This window comes from Pomacea canaliculata, linkage group LG6 (assembly GCF_003073045.1).
Source record: "Pomacea canaliculata isolate SZHN2017 linkage group LG6, ASM307304v1, whole genome shotgun sequence".
Taxonomy (NCBI): Eukaryota; Metazoa; Mollusca; class Gastropoda; order Architaenioglossa; family Ampullariidae; genus Pomacea; species Pomacea canaliculata.
In genome coordinates, this window is record NC_037595.1 from 12,563,259 (window position 1) to 12,586,372 (window position 23,114).

The 23,114-nt window shown below is 44.8% G+C and overlaps 1 long non-coding RNA gene across 1 annotated transcript in view; it reads left to right on the forward strand.

The window, feature by feature from the left end:
- The first annotated feature begins 4,870 nt into the window (after positions 1-4,870).
- Positions 4,871-23,114, forward strand: part of LOC112567055 — a 129,839-nt gene continuing 111,595 nt past the window's right edge. The window contains exon 1 of the long non-coding RNA XR_003099728.1: positions 4,871-6,207. This is a non-coding gene — a long non-coding RNA (uncharacterized LOC112567055). The remainder of the gene's footprint in view (positions 6,208-23,114) is intronic.

Below are 23,114 nucleotides of genomic sequence, written 5' to 3' on the forward strand. Positions count from 1 at the left end.
TTTACCGAAATTCCTTCACTGGTATTCAGAACATAATAGACAAGACATAGCAGATAAAGAATTAGAATAAAGGTTAAAATTTATAATTTAATTACATATTAATGTTAAACACTACAAAATAAAGCATAGAACATTAAAGTATATCAGGCGTGATAAGCCAGGAGAAGGACAAAAGCAAAAAGACGAGAGATTAGAGGCAGACGACTAGAAAAGTGAGGGTCTGTAAGGAAGTATAAATGTCAAACAGGAACTTCATAATAATGGTGCAGATGGACATCAGAGGACAGAACCTACATACCCCGATGTTAGACGTGTACCAGTCCACTCTGGCCAACAGGACGGGGACACAACAGGTGCAGACTTAAACCTCAATAAGTCTCAAGCATTTAGCAGCTAAACCATATACAGCATCGCAGTTTTGATGCTAAAAAAATGTTGTCATCTCGAGCTCGACTTTGAAACTGCTACCCTTAGGGTCACACACCACGTCATCGCTACCCCTCCGAGAGGCAAGGGCCTGGTTCTGACGATCGACCCCGGGTGCCGGAACTTACTTTGGCAACTAAGGTCAGGAGGGTGCAGCTACAAAGGCATGCGGCCATGCGACCACGTGCTGTTGACTCGCACCGCCTGGCCCACCCTGGGTCGCTCGTGCCACCCGCCTCTAGAGGCTGACCGGTACTGCCTGCGCTCTCGCTTGAACTTCGACCTCCACGTTTTTAGGAACGCCAAGAGTGGGACAATCCCATGCAGGGCCCCACAGTTTTGTTTACCCAATCACAGATATAAACAACTAAGTTTCGCAGTTCAAGTCATCGAGATATTGCTGTGTGATTCTTGAATACATATCATCACACGCCAACTTCTTGTTTATAGAAAAACTTTATTAAACAAATTAATTTCAAATTTCTTTGTAAAGAAACTCAATCACAACCCTATTCCTAATATTGATTTGACAATATTTCGTGTATTGTCAACATTTCTTAGGCACTTGATGAGCTCTTTTGGTTGAGACTCTGTATGGAGAAAATTTGATTCCGGCCCCAAAAACGGAATTCATCTCATACAGGACCCTACCACCTTTGACCAGTCGGAGTTATTAATAATAATTATTAATAATTTATGTCCTTTATGTTACCAAGACAAAATAAAATAATTGGCTGTATTAAAATGCACATATTAGGCATGACTTTTGGTTTTTAGAGCTTCGAAAAATCGTTTCTTTATAAAGAAACCATGTTCTATTCTTTATTCAATATTACTCCTTTCCTGCATTTTAAAAATTGGCATTTACACTTTCGCGCATTTGATTGGTTTTTTTCCCCCAAGCTGGAGCTCTGTAAAGGGTGGATTCTTCTCTTGGCGCCCCACACTCCACATCTTCAGTGGGGCATCATCATATATCCATGGAAACGCGCTAGTTCTTCAAAATGCACTAATTACCGAAGAAAAGGAAAAAAAAGTAAAAATATGTAGAAGAGAATTAGATAAAGAACATCACGCAATATAAAGAAACAGTCTAAAGTAATGGAATAGCTGTGATTTTAAAGTAAAAAAAAAATATGAATGGATGAATAAATGAAAGGAGAGGTCGGGGTGACAAGAAATATAAAGAAAAGGAAGCAAAAAGGTTATTTTTTTTAATCTAATGGCTGATATCAGACACTCGTTTTAGGGAAGAGTGGTAATCCTTCTCTACATGTTCTGTTTTCTATTTGCTCACATACATCACAACGACCGTGTGACGAGGGTAGTCCCACACCTCACGACTGTCACACACGTGACTGCTAAGTTTGGAGGCGAGAAGACGAGGTGGCACGGCGTGTCTGGCAGGCTACGGCCATCTTTGCCGATGTTGACTTTGTTTGCTTCCCTACAGTGATGGATGACGCCGCTGTTGACGCTCATGCGCGCCACAAAATTATGAGCGACACAAATATTCGGTCCGCGTCTTACGTCAAGCGAGGTGAGGCCAGGTAGCACTCGCCATGTCACACGAGAGGTTTTACAAAAAAAAAAAAGAAATGATGCTGCATATAGATATTGTGTACGAATGACAACTATTTTTAGCTCATTGTCTTCGTAGGACAACTAACGTCAAATATAAATGTAAATGTAAGCCCTGACCATGTTTACTTTGTCTAGCGATGTAAAAACACACACACACACACACACACACACACACACACACACAAACAAAAACAAAAAACAAAAAACAAAAACGAAAACAAGAACCTCCAAATATATCAAATGAGAGCAAATAGGCTTCTAATAGATGTTGATTAAATTGCCATTGTCAGGAAAGTTCTTTTAGCAGCGACAGACAGCCTCATGTGACCCTCCCCCTCGAATAAGAGTGGTAGGAGACATTGCAAGCATAAAAATAAAATAAAAAAATAAATAAATAAAAATAAAAAAATAATTAAAAAAATAAATAAAATAATAATATTGAAAACCACGAAAGATTTATCTGTGTTTGCACGTCTCTCTCGAGGGCTGAGCAAGATGGACAAATATATTGCATGACAAAGGAAACGGTACGTTAAATTCACTTCCGTAGAACTTTCCTCCCTTGAGCAGAACACAAACACACAGGACACAGCTCGCTGAGGTATCCCAGCGATCCAAATCATTGTCGCACTTTCCCGTCATTTCCCATCTTTTCTTGTCGGCAGATTAATTCGCTCTGTCAGCTGCTTTGCTGTTTGCCGGACTAACACTGGCGACCTTGCGTTACAAGAGAAGGACGGGTGTCCGTCGCGTACCCGTACCCCACCTGAACCTGCCATTCGCATTGCTCCATGGACAGGACCCCTCTCTTGTGCCGGGACTGACTTCCGGATTTGAACACCACAGATTAGTCTAATTGAAAAAAAATTTATTTAATTTGTTTCTAAGTGTTTAGTTCCAGTTGCAGACCTTCGTGGTTTTGTCTGTCTTAGAATGTTATGTTCATCATGTGACGTCACCTTCCTCCTCTCGCTTCAACCCTTTGAAACCATCCAACCAGAAGTGCTGTGGATTGCTGGTGACAGTCAAGACGGAGCGGTGTCGTTGCTGACAGTACTGGTCACGTGTCATCAAGCGTAAGTCACGTGTACAACACAGGCCAAGATGACGTCCGCGGCGTGACGTAGTTTACTATCCTAACGTCACTGGCTGTTTTTTTTTATCCTGACATCAACTGTGGCTGTTTATTTCTTTGACAGGTTGAGAGGTTCTTTACTGTCCTTACATCCTGACAGTGATTTTGTTTATCTTGACAACATTTGAAGCTATTATTACTTTGACATTATTGACAAGAGCAGCAGGTTGTTGCTGGCGTTGTCGTCAGCATCGATATGAATATTTTATTTATTGTTTCCAATTATTTACACCTCGAAGACCATCTTCTCACGTTAAACGCGGTCAGTGCCCACAGGCACTGCAAGAAACATGTGTCTTCATGCGAATGTGTGGGACAAAGTAGGATATTGTCCTGACACCATGTTTCAAATCTTAACGGCTTTTCGTCATCGTTTTGTTGAGTCTGCGTTGGAGGAGTCACAGGGACTGAGGTTCGCTAGAGTGTTAGAATAGAAGGACCTAATAGCAGAATACTCTCAGTGACTGTTTTGTTGAAATGAAAGAAGTTACAGAAAAATCGGCTGTGAATCGGATAGCCAGATAGTTACTGCAATGTTATCTGAAGGCACGCTAGTTGGTTCGATTCCTGTGTGGCGCAGCTTACTTCCATTTGAGCCAGCCGGATGGATCGCTTTAGAGAACTTTTTAGAGTTTTTCTCGGACAATATCTCCCTTTCTCACTCAACGCCAAACTGTTTCAGACGACTTCAAACTGCAGACAAATCAGATGATGCACTCACTCGTCGTCATCGTCGGTAACAGCTTTTATCTCCCCTTACATGCGCTACAAAGACCTCCTGATGATAGATGAAAGACCTCCCCCTCCCCTAAACACAAATAAATGCACAAATAAATTATCCCACCCACCACCCACCCCGCTACCCTTACTGCGCCTCAGTTCAATCCCCCGACTCGTCGAAAACGATTTCTGATTTTTAAATAAATACTAAAATATATTAACCCCCAAAGCGTATGTCTCGGCATTATGGTGCCAGTCTATCATTCCGACATGAAAATAAAAGTATTTCGTGTCACCACACTCGCCACCGTTTATCAAGCGATTAATTTATCTATAATGTTGTGTTTGCAAGCACTGGGTAAACAAGATACAAGAGCTCATAAATATTGATATCCCTGCAAGAGTAAGCTATGAGGGGGGGGGGAGTGAGGGAGGAACCGTGCGCTCATTCACATCTCGCCAAGAATGGAGCTCACGAGCCAATTATCATAACACCCCTCTCACTGTCCCCTTTGAACCTGTAACAATCTTTTGACAGAAGGTCGTGCGCCGGTGTCAGTGTTTATGGGGCTAGGGAGTATGTATCACAGTTTTGACAAAGTAAACGCGCTTCAAATGACTGGCAATAAAGGGGAGTGGAGAGAGTTTATGCAAAGGCTATGTACGAACACTTTCAGACTTTATCCTCATAAATATGTAGGACGGGAAACGAAGAAAAAAGAAAACGAGAAAAAGGTGGGAGATGTTGCTGTGGTGTGTCGGGTGTGGGGTGGGTTAGGGAGGTGAGGCAAGTAATTCGAGAAGCAGAATCCATCGCTCTGTCACGTGCGGTGGTTGGAGAGTGTGTGCGGATGGATTGTCGGGTAGGGGGGTAGGGTAGGGTAGGGTGGGGATTCCCGGGATAAACCGCTGTCAAACAAGGCGGCAAAAACGCTTTGAAAGTCAAATATGCTGCCATTGGGAAAATAACTGGCAAAGCCAAGTGCTGGCAAGATCAGGGCGTGGGGTGGGGTTGGGGTTGGGGAGGATGGTGGTGTCTGGAGGTTGTTGCCTTTGCACGCTGCTTCTCCACCACTCTGTACCCTTATTTCGTACTTTTCGTTGGGGGGGAGAGGAGGAATAGTGAAAAACGAGCCTGCGACAAGATACTGACAGCTTTGGCCTATTCAATGAACTCTCCTTCGCTGGTGTCCAAGACTTTCCAGGACCCGTGAACTGGCATAAGCCAGCGGCGGGGGCCTCCGCATCCGTTTTCGCGAGCTATGGCGCTCAATCGCCCATTGATCAGTTTGTGCAGTATAAAATATTAATACAATTGCATGAGAGAGAGCTGCGAGAGAGACCCGGGCCGCCGTCTTCATTACAATTGCTAATAGCGGCCGCTGAATTGCTCTCCGTAAACTTTGCATAACAGGGAGAGACTAGGGCTAGCTCTTCAGTCAGCTAGAGAGTTCCTAGAGGGAGTTAACGTACGGGAAGTCAAGAAGCTCTCTCGGTTCCTCTTCTGGCCACTGAACGGCCAAGCCGCGCGCTCCACTGCAGGAGTCGGTGCCAGGATGTTCGGGTGGGGACGGTGCTGGTGGTGTGAGGATGCGGCGACCAGGGAACACTTCATAAAGCGGAACGAGTGCGGAAAGGTGACTTTTCCGCTTGGTGGCAGCTGAGTGGTCAAGGGTCAGTGAGGCGGAGGCTGCATCGTGACGTACGAGGCGAGGGAGGTGGGAGGAGAGTGGGGCGATGAATGACCTGATGTCCAAGGTTTTTTGAGCATGTCTGCGTGCTGTCCATGTCGGACAGGGAGGGAATAACGGATTACAACGAGAGACATGCAGGATTACGAAGGCCATGTCGGATGATGGAGATCTTGGGTGGAAGTGTTCGCTGGAAGGACTTACAGAAAAACGTTGCGATGACTACGTTGTCAAGGATGACGATGTCGAGGTGTATGTACCCTCCGGCATGGGAGTGAGTGACGTGTCTGTGACAAACTGGCGCCCAGCCATAGAGGATGTCTGAACACTCCCCTGCACCTAACCCTCCTCCCCACCCAGAAATAAAGTGTGTGTTTTGCTGCAGGTGCTGTGGAATGGAGTGCAGGCACCTGACCGCCGACATTGCAGGCCCAAGAAAAGACAACTCGTGTACAGGTTGTGCAACGACTGACGTCCCCCTGAAGTGAGAGACACTGGGTTGTCTCGTTGTGCGCGCTGAGGGGTACGTGTGGTGGGGGACTGACGTCAAGGAGATGATGATTAATGACGACGGTCTGAACGATGGCGGCGAGGTGCTGCATGAGAAAAGGTGTGGGACCGTGTCGCTGCGCACACGCCCGGGCTGGACAGGTAAGAAAATAAACGAGCCTTGCTTGCTTTCTTTTTCTCTCAGCACCTCTCTCACCTGTAGATCAACCTCCAAACACTCGCCGACCCTCATGCAGACGATCAACATGCTTTTGCTTTGTCGTACAACTGGTTTTGTTAAATTTCTCTCGGTTGCCCACATGACCACTGCCTCCGTTGTTGTCTTGTTTGGGGGAGAGGGGAGGGCGTGGCAGGGGTAGAGAATTTTTAATAAATTAATCTTCATGACGTATATAAATATCTTCCAATCATTGACAGCTTCCGCTTTTTTATACATGCCACCTGCCAGCCAACCCATCTCCCCCAACAAACACTTCACACTTCTTGTTGCTGCTTGGCAGACACCCATCGTTAGATCAAAGACACCCATCTTGCTGATGAACATACATCACCTGTACTTCATGCGGGAAGCGAACCATGACTAGTCAGGGTGAAGACTGATCCCAAAGTTGCTGGACGTCTTCTGCTATTGGCCAAGCTCTGCAGTAAGCAACAACCACTTCCAAAACATAAAACTAGACAAGAGTTTGAGAGCTCACAACTCTGAGCATACTGAAACACGTTTTTATCACAAAACAAGAAAACTTAATTTTGTTTTAATTTTATGGATGTGTCGTATACATACAAAGGGGGACAACACATGGCGACTTGAATAAGTTCTCATGACTATATCCTGAGGCGCTAATTAAACAGAAATATAGACTTCACCGGTGCAGTCAATTATGAAAATCTCCAATCGTTTGACACAGCCGTTGGCTATTACAACATCAAAGACTTTCTCGCCGGCTTTCCAACCAATGACATCAGTACAGGTAACAACTCCCGCCTACCTTTCCACATCGGTATCGTGGAGTTATATCAAGAAGATTGTAAGACTTATATGTGGGATGTCAAGATTCAAGATTATTTATTATGTCACCATGTAAGGGGTATTTAGATATTAGAAATATACACATACATATTCACACACATTTCTATCTTTATAGACTCTCTCACTCACACTCACATGGTCACTCATTCTTTCTTTTTTCCAGCTTTTTCATGCATTCCTTCATACGTAGTCAGCTACTCAAGCAACTTCTTGAAAAAAAAATATATAGTACGCAGAAGTTTGTTAAAAGTCAACCAAGCATAACTACAACAAAAATATAAGTGTTAACGGGTCCTGCCATGGTTACAGTCTATGTTTCGGATAATATTTCGGTCGAAGGGAGGAACCAGCCATGACGAAAATCATCAGCTGTGTCTGTCGGCGTCTTCTTGTCTATGATGTCTCACTTCTAATTAATAATCCTGAGTTGTCTACCTGCTGGCAGGTGGGGCGTGAGTAGACGTAAAGATGTCTGGTGTAGTAAGATATGAGCGCCATTACAAACCGTGACGTGTACAGCCCCCTTCTCCTGTAGCTTACATGTGACGGTGATCTGCATCCACTCAGGTGTAACATCAAAGACCGGCTTGTCGTAAAGCCAGCTTTACGGCCAGTTAATTCCGCTTCTGAGGCAAAGACTGGTGTGCGGTTGAGACGAAAGGTGACCTTGTTTGAAAAGAAAAAAGAAAAAACCTAGGCATGCATGCCACACACGCACGCAGGCAAGAGAAAAAGAAAAAAAAACTTGAAATTTAAAAAAAAATTGTGTGCTTGACCATGCGTGTCCGCCTCTAATACACGCGCCCGGAGCAGGACCAGGGTGCGACGTGACGAGGATAGGGTAGACCGTGAAGACGACGTGAAGTCTGGGTGGAGAGGTGCAGAACACACCGGGGCAGAGTGTAATTGCGAGCAAAGAAAACGGGGAATTTGTGGCCGCTACCGGATGTCCTGCCACGAAATTCGTGTGAGGTGTGGGACGATGACTGTTGGGACCAACGTTGCTATGAACATTACATCCAGGCGTCACGCCCGTCTGTTACGTCGACGAAGGAGGGATGGGTAAAGGTCACGACGCTCTAGACAGCCAGGTGACGCTCTTGTTCGTCACTGAACTAACATTTCTCTGTGAAGTGCGGCAGTCGTTTGGTGTCTTTTGATTCTCTGTCGTCATCAGCAGCGCTGACACGTGGTGACGTCACATGTAGCCAGCCAGTCGTTTTCTGACGTGGTGTACGACGGTGGATGGTGACGTGCGTGGTTTTGTCAGGTTGACATGACGTTCCCTTATGTCAGGAGCAAACAACTGTCCTGCGCCCTGGTGGTTGATGTTGTTGCCTCCCTGCAGATTAAAAAAAAAGAAGAAGAAATCATACAATTTAGGTTCCTGGATAGGGGATAGAAGGGAAGGATGATGCAAAATAGAAGAAGAAGAAGAAGAAGAGGAAGAAGAAGAAGAAGAAGATGATGATGATGATGATGATGATGATGATGATGATGATGATGATGATGATGATGATGATAAAAGGTGACAACCTTTCGCTTCCATCTTTACATTTTTACCAACTTCTCCCTTTCCCTTTGCCTCGTTTCCTTTCCATTCACTTCCCCCTCTGCAGACGTCACTCTAACCTGTCAGAAATCTCGGCGTCTAACCCATAATATTTTTGTTAACGAGTCTCAGCAGTCGAGAAAATCTTCCCTGAATACTAGATAGCTCCAAAAAAGATGGGCACGGGGAATAACAAATAAAAAAACAGACAAAGCGACTGTTTTAAAACGTGGCCGGAGGATAACAGGACAACCCCCAAGGCTTTGCTTTTCAAAAGCTCGAGAGCGCAAACATTTCGCCAGCGTGGAATTCCCCTACAAAGACAAGGATCACCTATGCTTACCTTCTAACACGGTTTAGATGTTAAGGCAATAGGTTGCTTGAGTGTCACTGGTAGTGGAATACAAGGGTACTATAAGGAGACATTCTACTCCAGAGCAAACAAACTTGTACAACACGGTGACGGATTAGAAACGCAGACGCCCTCGAGAAGAGGCGAAAGGAAGAATAAGGGACACGCCTTTCGATGGCTAACACTAACAATCTCTCTTTCTGTGTATGTGTGTGTGAGAGAGAGGGAGGGAGGGATATAAAGGTTAAGAGGGGGAAGGGGAACTGTAAGAGAGAGAGATGGAGTCTGCGAGTGGCTACAGTAACACAACACCGTGGCTGTCAAGACGTGCTAATCCCCGCGACACGTCATTGGCAGCAAGCCATGCTTGAAATCCCGATCGCCTGCCAGGAGTTGTTGGGCAACACGGCGCGCCTTGTCCTGTGGAAGATGGATGTGTCGTCCAAACACACGCGCCAGCACCGGAAACCGGATAGCGCGCGCTCGGGGACCAGATCCTTCTCCTTCCCAACCAGCCTCGAGCCTCGGCCAACTGCGAGCGTCTCTTGGCTGCTTCGCGGTCCTTGAGCCCTTGTTTACACCAACGGGAGTGGGCCGTTATCCTTAAGGATGCGCAAGGTCCCCGAGTGTGCCCAATTAACTGCACGTGGAGATGAGGACACACAGACTGTTCTAGCTGGATGACGAGCATCCGTTTAATTGTTTTGGGATTAAACGTAGTAGTTTTAAATTACTTAGTATTATGTCAATAACAAAAAAAAGATGATGATTATGACGACGAGTGTGAAGATGATGATAGTGACGATGATGATCATGCATTTTTCATCATGCTAAATTTCACTTCTGCTTACTCTTTTCCTTCGTCGTCATCGTCGTCATTGTCGTAGTCATCATCATCATCAGCAGCAGGAGCAGCATTTGACCATGGACTATGGTCACTACTAAAGTAATTGTCATGATGTAACTCCAATATTTTCTCATTTTAGCTCTTTCCGTTTGTCCACATTTTTTTTTTTTTTTGTTATCTTGAGCTAGCCCAAAGGTCAGACCCCTTCATTCAAGGATGTCTTCCGGTCACAGCTCATCCGCCTATAAAAATGTGCTCTGGTGATCATGTGACATATGACGCAACCTTCTTTGTCCATCTTGACCTCTTGACGGACAGCTACCTTGAGCATTTAGCCGGGCTCTGTCTCCTTTTCTCGCGAAAATGAATTTTTTAAAAATCGGTATTTTGTGCTATTGTCATTTATGGAAGTATCGCCATCTAACTCCAGAGATGAATAATCTCCCAGTGTTCTGTTGCTGATTTATCCCCCGATTAGACGTTTTCCTGAACAGACTTTACAAAAAAAAAATTAATTAACTTTTTTGTTATGTAATATAACTTCCGGTGTAACCTCACTGTAACACAACAAGTCTGTTGGTCAAGAGCTTTTGTCGATAACTGCTTGTGAACTTCTTGACATTAAATACTATTTAAGGTTACTGGTTAACTGGGTTAAAGCTTGAGGATATTTTATGCAGAGCTTTTCTTGCACCTGGAGGTTATTTAACAATGTCCATATTTCCTTATTTTGTTGTGGCGCGTGCGAAGGGATGGGGCTCATTCATAGGATGCAGCGTACCATAACGGCATACAATCATTAACAACACTCTCCTGTGATCATTTCATAAAAACCTGTGAAGTTCTCACACATATGTACATTATACTTGTTAGTATTAGCATGAACATGATTGTGGATCTGCTCTTGACATTATCAAGCATGTGCAAAAGATCACTGAACCGTGAACGCAAACACACAGGCATGAACACACAGACGTCCTCTCTCTCAGTCTCTCTCTCTCTCACACACACAGAGGTAGAACTGCATTCAGTCTCAGGGTCTTTGCAAACACTTCTTTTCAACCACCTTACCTTCAATGTCATTACTTTGCTAACAAAAATTCTTCGTCCATGTAGCGTTGTAACGAACAATCGAGCTTTGTCAGAACAAAAGTCACAAACCAACCCCCCAATAAATCCTCCCTCCCACAGGACACCAGGGGTGAGAGAGGGAGACGGGGGGAATGTTGTGCTTTTTGTGTGTGTGTGTTTCTGCCAGTCACTACACCATCGTTTCAGAGCTGTTTTGAACCTCACACCCGCGACCCAACGGAAGCGAGGCTCCGAAATTAAGCGCGAAAACGCGACAAAAGGACAGCACGCCATGGCGGTCGCAACCCTCGCGAAGGGCAATGACTACCCGGCGTGAAGCAGTTTAGTTACCTCCCTTTTCTGCCACCGCTATCAACGCCAGTGTCAGGAGGGCCAGGCACAGGGTCTTTGTGCGATTCCTGTTGCTGGCGAACGAACCTAGACACGTTTGAAAAAGCGGCTTTGTAGTGAAAGTGGGCGGGCAGGTATTGCTTATCCGCAGCGCGGTGTCAATAGGGGTGGGTCTCCGGCGATACTGCAGCTGTCGGAAACCTACCCCGAGTTTTGTCGTCTTTGGGGGCTGAGGTTGAGGTGTGGTACCATTTAATACTGCAGGGGCAGAGAGACGGCTGTGTGTTTTTTTTTTTCCTTTTTTTGCAAGGAGAGGGATCTGAATTGATGACAAACCGACGAACTCACAATACTACTACATTTCTTCCAGGTTGGTTTTGCTGGCGGTCGTATTCGGGATGTAAAATGTTTTGTACACGTCACCATGTACATAGTAGGTGGAACTTACACAGGTGATGTGATTACTCGTGTGGAGATAGCTACCACAAGCAGCTATTCAAGAATAGTCTGTTGCTGTTCGCCTGTTTGTACTACTACTATCACTCATGCTGTCCGTACAGCTCCAAACTATGTTCTAGCTGCAGTGTTTTCTGGTGTGATTGTAAGTACAAGTGAGACGACAGGCTGAGCTTAGATGATAGACACTGACGATCTCAAGCGTTTCCATTCAAAGTTTCGGATCGCAAAGCAATCATGTCTGAAACAGGAGTCGGGTGGTGTGAGGAGGCCGCCATGTTTTGTTGTCGAATAACATCATCGTTAGAGTTGACTTTCAGTTTCCTAAATTCGGTCGTCTAAAGGTTAGAATAGTAAGGGATGGCGCCGAACGATGTCCACATCGAGTACAGCGAGGAAATACTGAGTGACGTGGCAAAGACGATTCCCTTCTTGTCACGTGGTACTTCCTACAATACAGTTGTCCAGGGTTCAGTTCTCGTCTCGGGCACGCTGTTCTTTCTCGGCATGTGGCATCTGTTCACAGTGCCGGATGCCTTGCCATACCTTAGTTGCTGTATCGGCATAAAACAACAATCCTCCCTCCCCTGGAACATTTGTTTTCAATCGCTCGACAGTAAGAAAACTCACGGCCCCGGAGCTGTTTTACACACAATTTTAACAACGGCTCGTTCGACACCCTAAAATTGAGTGGAAACGATTCCAACCGTCCATCAGTATCTATCAGCTAAATCCAGCTCAACCTTTCACTTGCCTCTTCACTTAAAAAAGGATCAGTGTGGCATCCCATTAACGCGCTACCTTTTAGCTATCATCCGGGTCGCTCGTGCACGCCTCGTTTGGCGAGCTGCATTCAAAGCAGTCATCAAGTTGACTTCACGATCCCTTGCTCAAATGTTTACAACCGCCGGGTGTTGTGTACCTGACTTACTGGCGCGTTGCTTTCCTGTTTCTGTGCGTCCTGGTTGACCGGGCACGGCTCAACTGTCGGCGGGCAGGTCTCACCTGAGGGGCTGTCTACAGGTAGATCGGCTCTTCACTCTCATCTGACGTGATTATTGCAGGTAAGACTCCTTTCGCCGGCCTGTCTGATGTGAATCTCACTAGTGGATGTGACCGAGTTCGATGCCCTCACAGCAACCACAGCCTCATGAAATACTTTGTCAGTCAGACACTTCCACACACAGACAGACGCAAATGCACACTAATATGTGTAGTCCAGTGGCGTAGGAACCAGGGGGGCAGCGGGGGCAGCCGCCCCCCCCCAAGGAAAATACAGGGGGGGGGGGCAGGAATATCCTTTTGCCCCCCCCCCCAATATTTGAGACGTAATTCCTCACAAAGAGCAAAGAACAGAAGAAAGGTAGGGGAACGTAGAGAGGAGACGGTCATCACTGTGCGAGTGCGAACGACGTTCACTGTCAGCAGGGAGTTTGCCCCCCCCCCCCCAACGCCGAACATCTTCCTACGCCACTGTGTACGAATGCACGCAAACACACAGTCTGTCTATATTTTCTGTCAATCTATGTGTCTGTATATATTTTCTTTAGATGCCTTCGATATTCGGATGTCAATCAGCTGTTTGCTTTCACATCCACGGTTAACAACTTCATACCCACATGCCCAAGTTCACGCATGCCCTCTAGTTCAGGTCTCCAATAAATAAAGAAAAAGTGATGCTGTCGAGTGCAATCATCACATTGCAAGAACCTAGTTGTTAGCCGCACGATGGCTACATGCTCGCAGTGAAAGCTGATCGTGCACATCACGTCCCAAGCGAGACTCCAAACTGTGAAGACTGACTCAGCGGCAACAACGTCACTTCCGGAACAAGACATCTCATCGCGGTCCATTCACCTTCTTCTCAAAAATAACAAAACGACAAAAATAGAAAAACAAAACAAAAAAATGAAAATAGTCCAGGAATTTTTTCCCTCACCTCTCTTCTCCGATTCGAATGTAACTGGATTGGTTAAAAAAAAAAAGATGGCCGCTGATGGTGTATGTATTGTATCTGTTTCTCATGTGGTGAGCAAGGGTATCATTCTCCACGTGTTTACGACAGCTGGTCGGGGAAGCATCAGTACCCGGGGCACGGCTTTCAGCAGCCTCTCCACGCCCATCTCTCTTCCCCCTTCCATACAATCCTCAATCCCCGACCTTTTCAACAGCAACTTTAAGACCTGCCTCCTGCCCTGCTGTAGTCACCACCCCTTGCACAATGGCGGCACCCCTTGCACCGGCTTTTGACACTCCTTTCTCCAGGCAATCGATTCACCATTACGGAGGTCTGAAGTGCAGCTTGGAGTTGACACTTTTGCTGTCACCACACGAGAAGTGGATGGAGGTGGTGGTAGTGTGGTGGTGAGAAGTGATATTTTACGCCGATCCAGCAACTAAGGCTTATCATGGGGGAGGAAAAAAAAAACCAGCTGGCCCTTCAAACACGAAGAGCTGAGGGAACAGAGATGAAGAGAACATGTGAGAAGGAGAGAAGGAAGTATGGGGAACAGAGAAAGAAAGAGAGAGCTCTTAGGACAGTTTAGGTCTCTGGTGTTCTAATTTCACACGCGATACAATCACACACCTTCTATCATGTAGCAAATCGAGTTTTCATCTCTTTTCGCCAGCAAAAGATCGTCCTCACGTCACAAAGGGTCACGGAGGGTGGGGTCTGGGGTTCGGGGCTACTGATTTGAAATGAGATTACCCGTGTGGAGTGTAGCGGAGGGGAGATGAGGCTTGATACCTGTAACCACGTTACACGTCTTCAGCCTGCCAGAGGAACACTCACACCGACTGTTGTCTTTAGCGTCCATCGTTCGCTCCGACGTCCACAGTGCGCTTGAGTGAGCTTTTACACTGGCTGCATGTACGCCCTGATGCACACTGTTGCACTTCCCCCCATCGAGCCATTGAAATCATTAAAATGAAGGCACTGATGTGCTTCAGTCTTTCGGTTCTCAGTCATTTTAGGAGCAGAGTCGTTCAGACTTCACACTTAATGCCTGTGTGGTTTGTGACTACACTCACTTGTTAATGGCTAGTGATTAGTCACAGGCGGTTTGCCACCTCTGTGTTTTCAACTGTGTTATCCGAAACTCCATATCCTTGAACGACTTTAAAAAAAATCAAACGTGTGTGTATGTGTTAATCCAGAGTTACAGGAGCTGTTTCCACTTCGATGGGCGTTAATAGCCAAAATGTTAACCTTTTTACTTGGTTGACCAACAAATATATACCTCAAATAGGCAAGCCATTACGCTAACCCGCATTACATCTCCTGAAAGAAAACTTCAAGTGTGGCTAATACTATTGTGGTTAATTCTTCAGGTAATCATTTCATGGGACTCTAGTTTTCCTGACCTGTTTTGTAGGAAAAGTATTTCGATGGATACCTCAACACTGCGGAAGTCTGGGCAATAATTCGACAGATGACCCCGCAAAAGAGGGCAACACAAACGACTAAATAAATTTTATTTTCACCGGTGCCAAAATGATATAGACGCAGTAACCAATTCAAGTAAAAGTAAATTTTAAATGAGTAACAAAGCAGTCGCTAATGAAGGGGAAATGATCTAATTTTTCTAATCCCCAGACATGCCAGCCACAATGGTGTTTTACTGCATTTAGTGTCATCAAAGGTGTACAGAGGTGTGCTTCTCATTGACATATATTATGGAGAACAAAAAGACAATCAAGCTGAGAATCTGAGGCTACCACCTTTAGAAACGACAAACATTTGGGTATAAGTTGTGCTTTACAAACTGTCTTAAGCACACTCCACTAGCAGACAGAAACGCCGTGACGTACCCGGACCGGAAGTTGACTACGTGACGGCGACCAGGGTAAAAACAGACAGTTGGTGGCCGACCGAAACCTAAGCGGAAAGGGGAGGGCCCAAGCCGTCACTTGCATCGTAGGATAATTAGAGACCCGAAAATTGCCTCCACTTTGTGGAGGGCTCGTTTTGTTGAAGGGGGTGTAGGGGGAAAAGAATCACGGAAATTAGCTGTCTAGTCTGCTACACCACTCTCTTTTTAAGCTAGCATTCTTTTCTACACGAGTTAACACTACTACGGGTAGGGTCTTGTAATGACTAACTTGGTTCCTTCCGAAGCAGGGCTTGGGTGACAGATAACCCGGTGTTGTGAGCTGAAATGGTTCAGTCCCTTGAGCGAGGTGTTCGACCTTTTGTTTTTTGCTTTTCACTCCTTTTAATAACCTTTCATACTTTTTATCTAAAAACATGTCTGCTGGTGGTGAAAGGTGGTCTCATCACACTGAAGTTTCCTTAAGTTTCAGATAGTAGATGGTACGATAGTAGGTGTGTTTCACATTGTCTTCGTATGTAACAGCATTGCTTTTATCAAAGATCGAATTGGCCACATAAATCAGGAGTTCTTAACTTGATACATGTTAGTTAGATGTGTGTTTCCGATGCCAAGCTACTGCTTTCTTCATTTCCTGAGTTTGAGATGCTACTGAGACAGCGGAGAGTAGGAAATAAAGACACACACAGACACACAGACACACGCTTATTTATGGGATGATCGCAGAAACGCGGTGTCTTCTTGCAGTTCCTTGAGAAGGCGAATCAATCAGAAAAGTTGCAGCCCTTTAAGGAGCCACAAATCACAGACGACTGAGGGATGATTAAGGGCAATGGGCGCAGCGCTGATGAAAGATCCCTGATGATACTCTGGCCTCTCGGTGGTCTGGAAGGGTAGGCCAGCCTGCAGGATCTCTTTCCAACTAAGAGTCCGCGAACTCCGTTTGTGTGGACATTTAAATGGACTTCCTTGGGTGAAAACGGAACTGAACGAAATATTTAGAGTCAATATTAAATTACTAGCTTCATATATATATGCTGTTACATATACAAAGGATATTGCATTCTAAGTCATTCCCATTCCAAGCCTAAATTTTAACAGACAAAATACACTTTGTTCACACACCACGAATCGTAAAGTTTTTGGCATAGGCTCGCACGTGTCGAAAACATTAGAATTCCTTAAAAAGTTGAATAATGGTTGGACAAATAATTAATGAACAATTTTTTTCTTAAATTGCAGAAGCAAAGTCAAATATTGCAAAAAACCGCGGCGGATAAAAACGAACAGAACGTGACAGAAACAGAAGGAGGGCGAGATAAGTGTAGATAGAGAAACTATACGACCAGTGCATGTTTTCAGTAACACAGGTTCGTTTCGCACGGTTCCGAATCCGGTTCTGTGAGAATCGTCAGTTTTGTCATGTATGGCCAATCCATCCATTGGCAGAGCGTGATGGCCTTTCTCGGCCTACCTGCCCACTCACCTGGTGTCCCTCCGATGGCCACAAAGGGCGTTACACTTGAAATTGTGTAAAATAGGAGAGAACAGCATAAAAGATTGCGAAGGGTCGGCCATTAACCGCTCTTTAACGTTTTCGTTTCAGTTTTCGTTTCTGATGGGTAGGAACAAAGGGAAGGACAATTGGGACCCGGCGTCACGAGGTTCGAAGATCGAATGAGCCTCGTTTTGGAGCACAATGCTGCGGAGATGTCCTGCGCTGTCGACGAGATGGTCCAATAGATTAGTTCGGAACAGACTAAAGAGATTAAGACAGTGTGGAAATGCCCGGTCAGGAAACACTTCAGACGAGAACTCGGTTGACACTGGTTATCTCCACTTGTGGTCCTCCACAAACCGAAACCGGATCCTGTTTTGGAGGGTGTTCGGATCGTGTGTCATCTTCGGACGCAGCCTTGCTCTGACTTATCTAGTTTCTCTTTGTTTGTCAAGCTGTGGTCTGAATTCGGTTTAATGTGGTGGAAAATATTATCAACAAACGGCACAAAAGAAACTGCACTTGGGTGTCTGAGGAGGACAGGTTTCATACTCTGGGTTTCCTTTCAATTTGGCCTTATCGGTTCTCTGACAGAGAATCAGATCATTAGTAAATACGCTGGAAGAGCTCAACATCACACCCGACAATATACCCTGATCACATGCTCGATAAATAAGAAGTTATTCGAAAGTGGCAAGTTTACATTTCAATCATTTTTGAGAGAATGTGTCTTTTTAGGGTTGGGGTAGGTGATGGTGCTGAGAAACGTTTTCCTTGACATGTTTCAATGAATATTTTTATTTAAAATTTAAACAGACAGAATAAACAAACCAAAGTCATCGAAATTCCCTAGACGAATGCATTATATATGCTCATGACATTCATATACTTGCTCTCGTTCAGGAACAAAACTAAACCGTCCATCTTTGTGTTTCATTTAAAACGTTGGTTCCGTTAACAAGATACAGCCTCTGAAGATTGTAGCCCTTCACCTGGGTGATGAGAAGAGGTCAAAGTTTCATTTCTCGTGACCTAACAAATGTCAGCTCGCTGATTGAGCCTCATTAGCATATCCTTAAAGCTCTTTAGAGAAGCCAGTGGTAGTTAGTGGTAGAGGATAGTTGGGGCAACGCACGGTAAATATTTCTTAAAGAAAAATTAAAAAATAATTTATTACGCATTTTTGAAGCTTAATTTTTAAATTGCTCGGGTTGTCCTTTAAAGTGTCGTCTGCTACATTTCCTTTTGTGTCATCCAACAGAGGAACAGCGGAAATATTAATGCTGACCAAGATGAAGGCTGTCAAAATGTCGGAAAACTGTTAGCGGCGTTTCAGTCAAAGTCGTCCGTTCGTGGGATAAAATTTACGGCCTTTTGGAAACAAAAGCTCTGCTTGTTGCCCGCGCTTCACTTGTCAAGACAGCTTTCAAACAGTCAACCTTAACTGCGCACTTGTTGGTCGTTAGGCAAAGGTCGACGACAAAGGGGCTTTACTTCTGACACCCCTCCCACCTTAGGGGCCAGAAAGTCTTACATTTCTCATAGATATCTTTGCTAGGTTGTGATAATTAAACTTTATAATTTAAGTTTCTGCTAGGGTGGTCTTGATTCTTAGGCAAGTACTGAAACTTTGCTTCTACTTTTATTTTTAAGACTAATCAAGACATTTCTCGTTCATTGTCATCATGGTCACATACTTTCATTATTCGTCTTGTCTGAAAAAAGCAATCAAGAGTCTTAACATAAAAGATTTCTGAAATTCTGCGATTTAGAAACAGAAGAAGAATTGGTGTTTTATGTCCAGCCAGCAATTACGGGTATATCACGGCAAAGCAGCCAGGTATGAAAACAAAGGCCACCTGCAGAGAAAGAACAGTGTGTCCGACACGAGATCTGATCCCATGACAACCAGTCTTCACTGTATTGGCTACCGGCACTAGGCGTTGTGCCAGACCTCCCATAAAACAAAATAAAGTAGAAAAACAAAACAAAAGCAGTAAACAAAATAAAAGATAAAGATGTCCAACACAACACGCAACAAGAATGACAAGATGTCCTATACAACACACAAGAAGAATGACAGGGAGGTGGGGGAGAGATAGAAAAAGAGTTAGAACGATATTCTAGTCAGACCTACAGACAGTCTAAACCAAAGTTCAAGTGTACAAGTTGGAAAGAACCAGCAGAGCATGATAAGCAAAACTAATCGGATGATTAGGATCAACCACTTAGGATCAATCCTCATAGTCGCTTTCCCTTTCAGGTGCGTTGTCTCCCCGACAAGGGACAGTTAAACATAAATTCTGGCATATCTTTGTCTGCATGCTGCCGATGCTGGTACTATACAGCATGATTCCGATGTTGAAATACCGAAATTGAAGGGTCGGTAGCTCCCGACTATCGTCCAGGGAAGGTTGATGGGGTGGAGGAGGGAGTGTCATCATACCGTTTGTTTGCACACGCTCTCCGCCAGGTCTGTGCGACGTTGTCGAAGGTACAGTCGTGTTTACTTGTGCGATTATCCGCCCATTGAAGTGTCCTTGACAGCTCGCTAACTCTCGTGACAGTGGAAGCGATCCGTGGCGACAACCGGGAGGGTCACGTGCTCCACAGACAGCGAGCAGGCGTGCCAACCAGAGGTGGACGTAAGAGGAGGGTCAGGACACCAACATGTGGAACCGGTGACAAAAGACCATAAAGCCATTTGCTGACAAGGTGTTCCAGGACAAGAAACACCGCTGGAACAATGATCATGCAAGCACCTGGTGAAAACAAAAGACAAACTGGAAACATGCGAACGCTGGGGACATGCACAGGTACCGTGCAAGCCTTTCTCGCGGATCAAAGCAGCCTCGGGACAATAAAGCCAACCATGTGAAAACAATCACAGGATGGATAAGGCCATTAACGGAAACCTGTAAAAGTAGCTCTAGCATCAGCTGGAACAGCAAGAGCATTCCATCTACCTGGATGATGACTTCCAGCGAGAAAATGTGCTTGCGGGCGTGTGTAAGTGTCGAATGTAATGAAAGCTTTTATCCGTATTTATAGATATTCTTATTTGTTTTCTAAAATAAGAAATATGACAAAATGGTTGAGTTTCTCTCTTCACAAACCTTCCGGTTTATTCACATTCATTGTTTAGACTCGCCGAGACTAACAGCGGAGAACTTCCCAAGAGGCTAAGCATTGGTCTCGGCAGACAGACAGCAGTCCACCTATGCACGTCCATGCTGGAAGGTAACAATAGGCTTGCTCTAAGGCTCGAGCACTTTCTGTCTAGGTCTCAAAACAAACAGATGACGATAACATTTTTCATGCACCAATCAAATTTCTGATGGAAAAAAATGTGATGAAAAAAAAAAAAACACCTCTGAGATCTCTATTCATGTCTACCGTTCCACCAGTCTATACTAGACACCTCTGGGGCTGTTGTCTTGCCTAGTCCATGGTGCGGACCACAAAAAAGGCCTGGTATATTATTTCAGTTATTTATCTGATAGAAACAACACGGAAAAGACTAAAATGGAACAGAAAAAGACAGCAGGTGTCACTGAAAATTTAGACCAATGTAACAAATGGAACCGAAAGCTAATAATCCGAACCTCGTTAACGCGACTGAATGCGAACCAGGTTTCTCATTTCCTCGCATTTTCAAAGAGTCTTTTTATTAAAAGAGTTCAGATTTAGTGAACGTACGCCAGGGTTTGGCGAAGTGTGCCAGTCAGGCTACTCGATTAAGGACCTTTTACCCCAAAACTTTGGAGTTACATCCCTTGCGTTTACCATGCTTTTCTTATCGGGTTTCATGGAAGCCAAGACACTGACTTCCCTGCAACTTTAACCTGCACAAACATTTCTATCATACTCGGGTGTCGTTCCTATCCTTCCCGTTGCCACCAGACTTTCTTCAGGAGTGTAGGCCGATCTTGATTTTGTTTCTTTCAAACCAATTGCTTTTTTTTTCTTTTTTTTTTTTTTTTGAGCAAAGAAGTCATCTATCATTTCATCCGTCTCATTCATAACGCATTTCTTTGTTCGCTACAAGGCACATGTGCACGCGAAACCGGAACGGGTTTGGGCTTCATAAATTTGCGAGACCGATTCTACAGCGCCTGTCAGTCAGATGTCCCGGAGGTTTAGGAAAGCGAGCGGCAATGGAGTGCTTGGCACACAATTCGCTCTTTACACCGTCTGTCTGGATTCTCCAGTCTGCTCGTCGTGGCGACAGTGTATTTGTTCTAATAATCCTCCCTTTTGGCTTTCATTTCATCGCCCGTGTAGGGTTACGACAAACGCTATGCAGTTTAGATGCATGGGATATAATCTGGCTGAGCTTCCCTACAAGGTTTTGGGGTCGTTTTACTCTTCAGGACCCTAAAGAATGTGCAGCCTCAAAACTGGGCTCTGCGTATATTAGCCCTCTGGTTTGAATTTCATTTCGTTTCGATTTTTAGTAATGTATGAGCCCCATGATGATTATTTGTCAGTGAAAAGTCAGATGTGAAATAGGGTTAGGGAGGATATCGTATTGAATACAAAGTATTGCAGGTGGGCATTGCAGACTCACATGCTCCCAGACATGTATACCAAAAAAAAAAAAAAAAAAAAAAAATCGCAGATGATGATGATGATGAAGAAGAAGAAAAGGCGACTCACACACTTCGGTCTCCAATAGTCAATGCTCCAACATTGTCTTTCAGATTGGCGTACCCACAATGCCTCATTCCCCAGTTCACGTGTCGGGAGGTCAAACACAGCTGCAGTCACAATGATAAGCTCCAGCTGTACTCTTCATCTGCTCTTTTATTAGCTATCCCTAGGAGCTGCAGCTGTAACACGTGACCTGGAAGCTGCAGCGGCGATGACAGTGGTGTGGGGAATGGCGTCGTGCAGCTGAAGTTTGTGGAGCTATAAATGTTGTCGAGAGACAGACGATCAATCATGCCGAGTGAGATCTTGTTTGCCCCTCAACAATCTTCGACGTTGACAGTAAATCACAATAAAAACTACACATGGCAAATGCGATTACGTACAGCAGAACACATGACTGACCAATAAATAAAATGTCTGTACAGCTCTCTAGAAAACTTCTCAGTGCTGACTGTATGACTGTAATTAATGGGTCACGTGAGTCGGACAGGAGTCTAGGAAGGATGTTTACAGATTTCTGCCTGGTTCTATACAGAGGTCTCTGCTAGTCATCTTTGTATAGAAATGTTGGATAGTTTGACTATGTTTTCAGCAGAAGTGGAAGATAAGCTGGAGAGGAAGAAATAAAAAAGAATAAAATGTCAGGAGTAATAGCAGCAGCAGTAGAATTAGTGATAATATTACTGGAAAAAGTGGAAGAAGTAATATTAATAGTTCTGGAAAAGAGTAGGAGTAATATTATTAGTAGTATTAGGAAAAGAGTAAAAGAAGAGATAGCAGAAGAAAATATATTACTAGAACTGAAAGTAGTAGAAGAAGAAGGAGGAGGAGGAAGAGGAGGAGGAGAAGAACAATAAGAAGAAGGTATTAAGACTATCATGATAACGGTGGAAAGAAGAAGATAAAGGGGAAAAAAGAGAAAGAAAGGGAAAAGAAAGGAAAGACAAATACACAGAAGAAAGAAAGACGGGAAAATGGCGCACTCTCAAGTGCCATGGGCCGCTCCAGACAGGACGTCATCCATCACGGAGGGTTGGCGGTGCCAGCAGCACGTGCAGCTCGGTGCCGCCTGACAGTTGCCAGAGAAAATGGCGGGCCTGTGGCGTGTCCCGTCCTTGTCCATGCGACACTGGCGTGACCTCTCGCACCCTCCCAGCAGATCGGTTACCAGTGTGCACGTGTGCTACAGCAAGTGCGCCTGTGTGTGTAGATGTGTGTATGTGCAACCTGGGGGGCTGGGGGAGAACGGGGAATGGGTATAAACAGAGTTCGAAATCCTTTACTGCTCAATTTCAAGAGCGGTGGGACTGAAAAAATACGAATTTCCAAACAGGTTTATCAAATAAATACATGGTGGTCTGCATGCATACATACGCGAACATACACATTCATTCATACAGACATA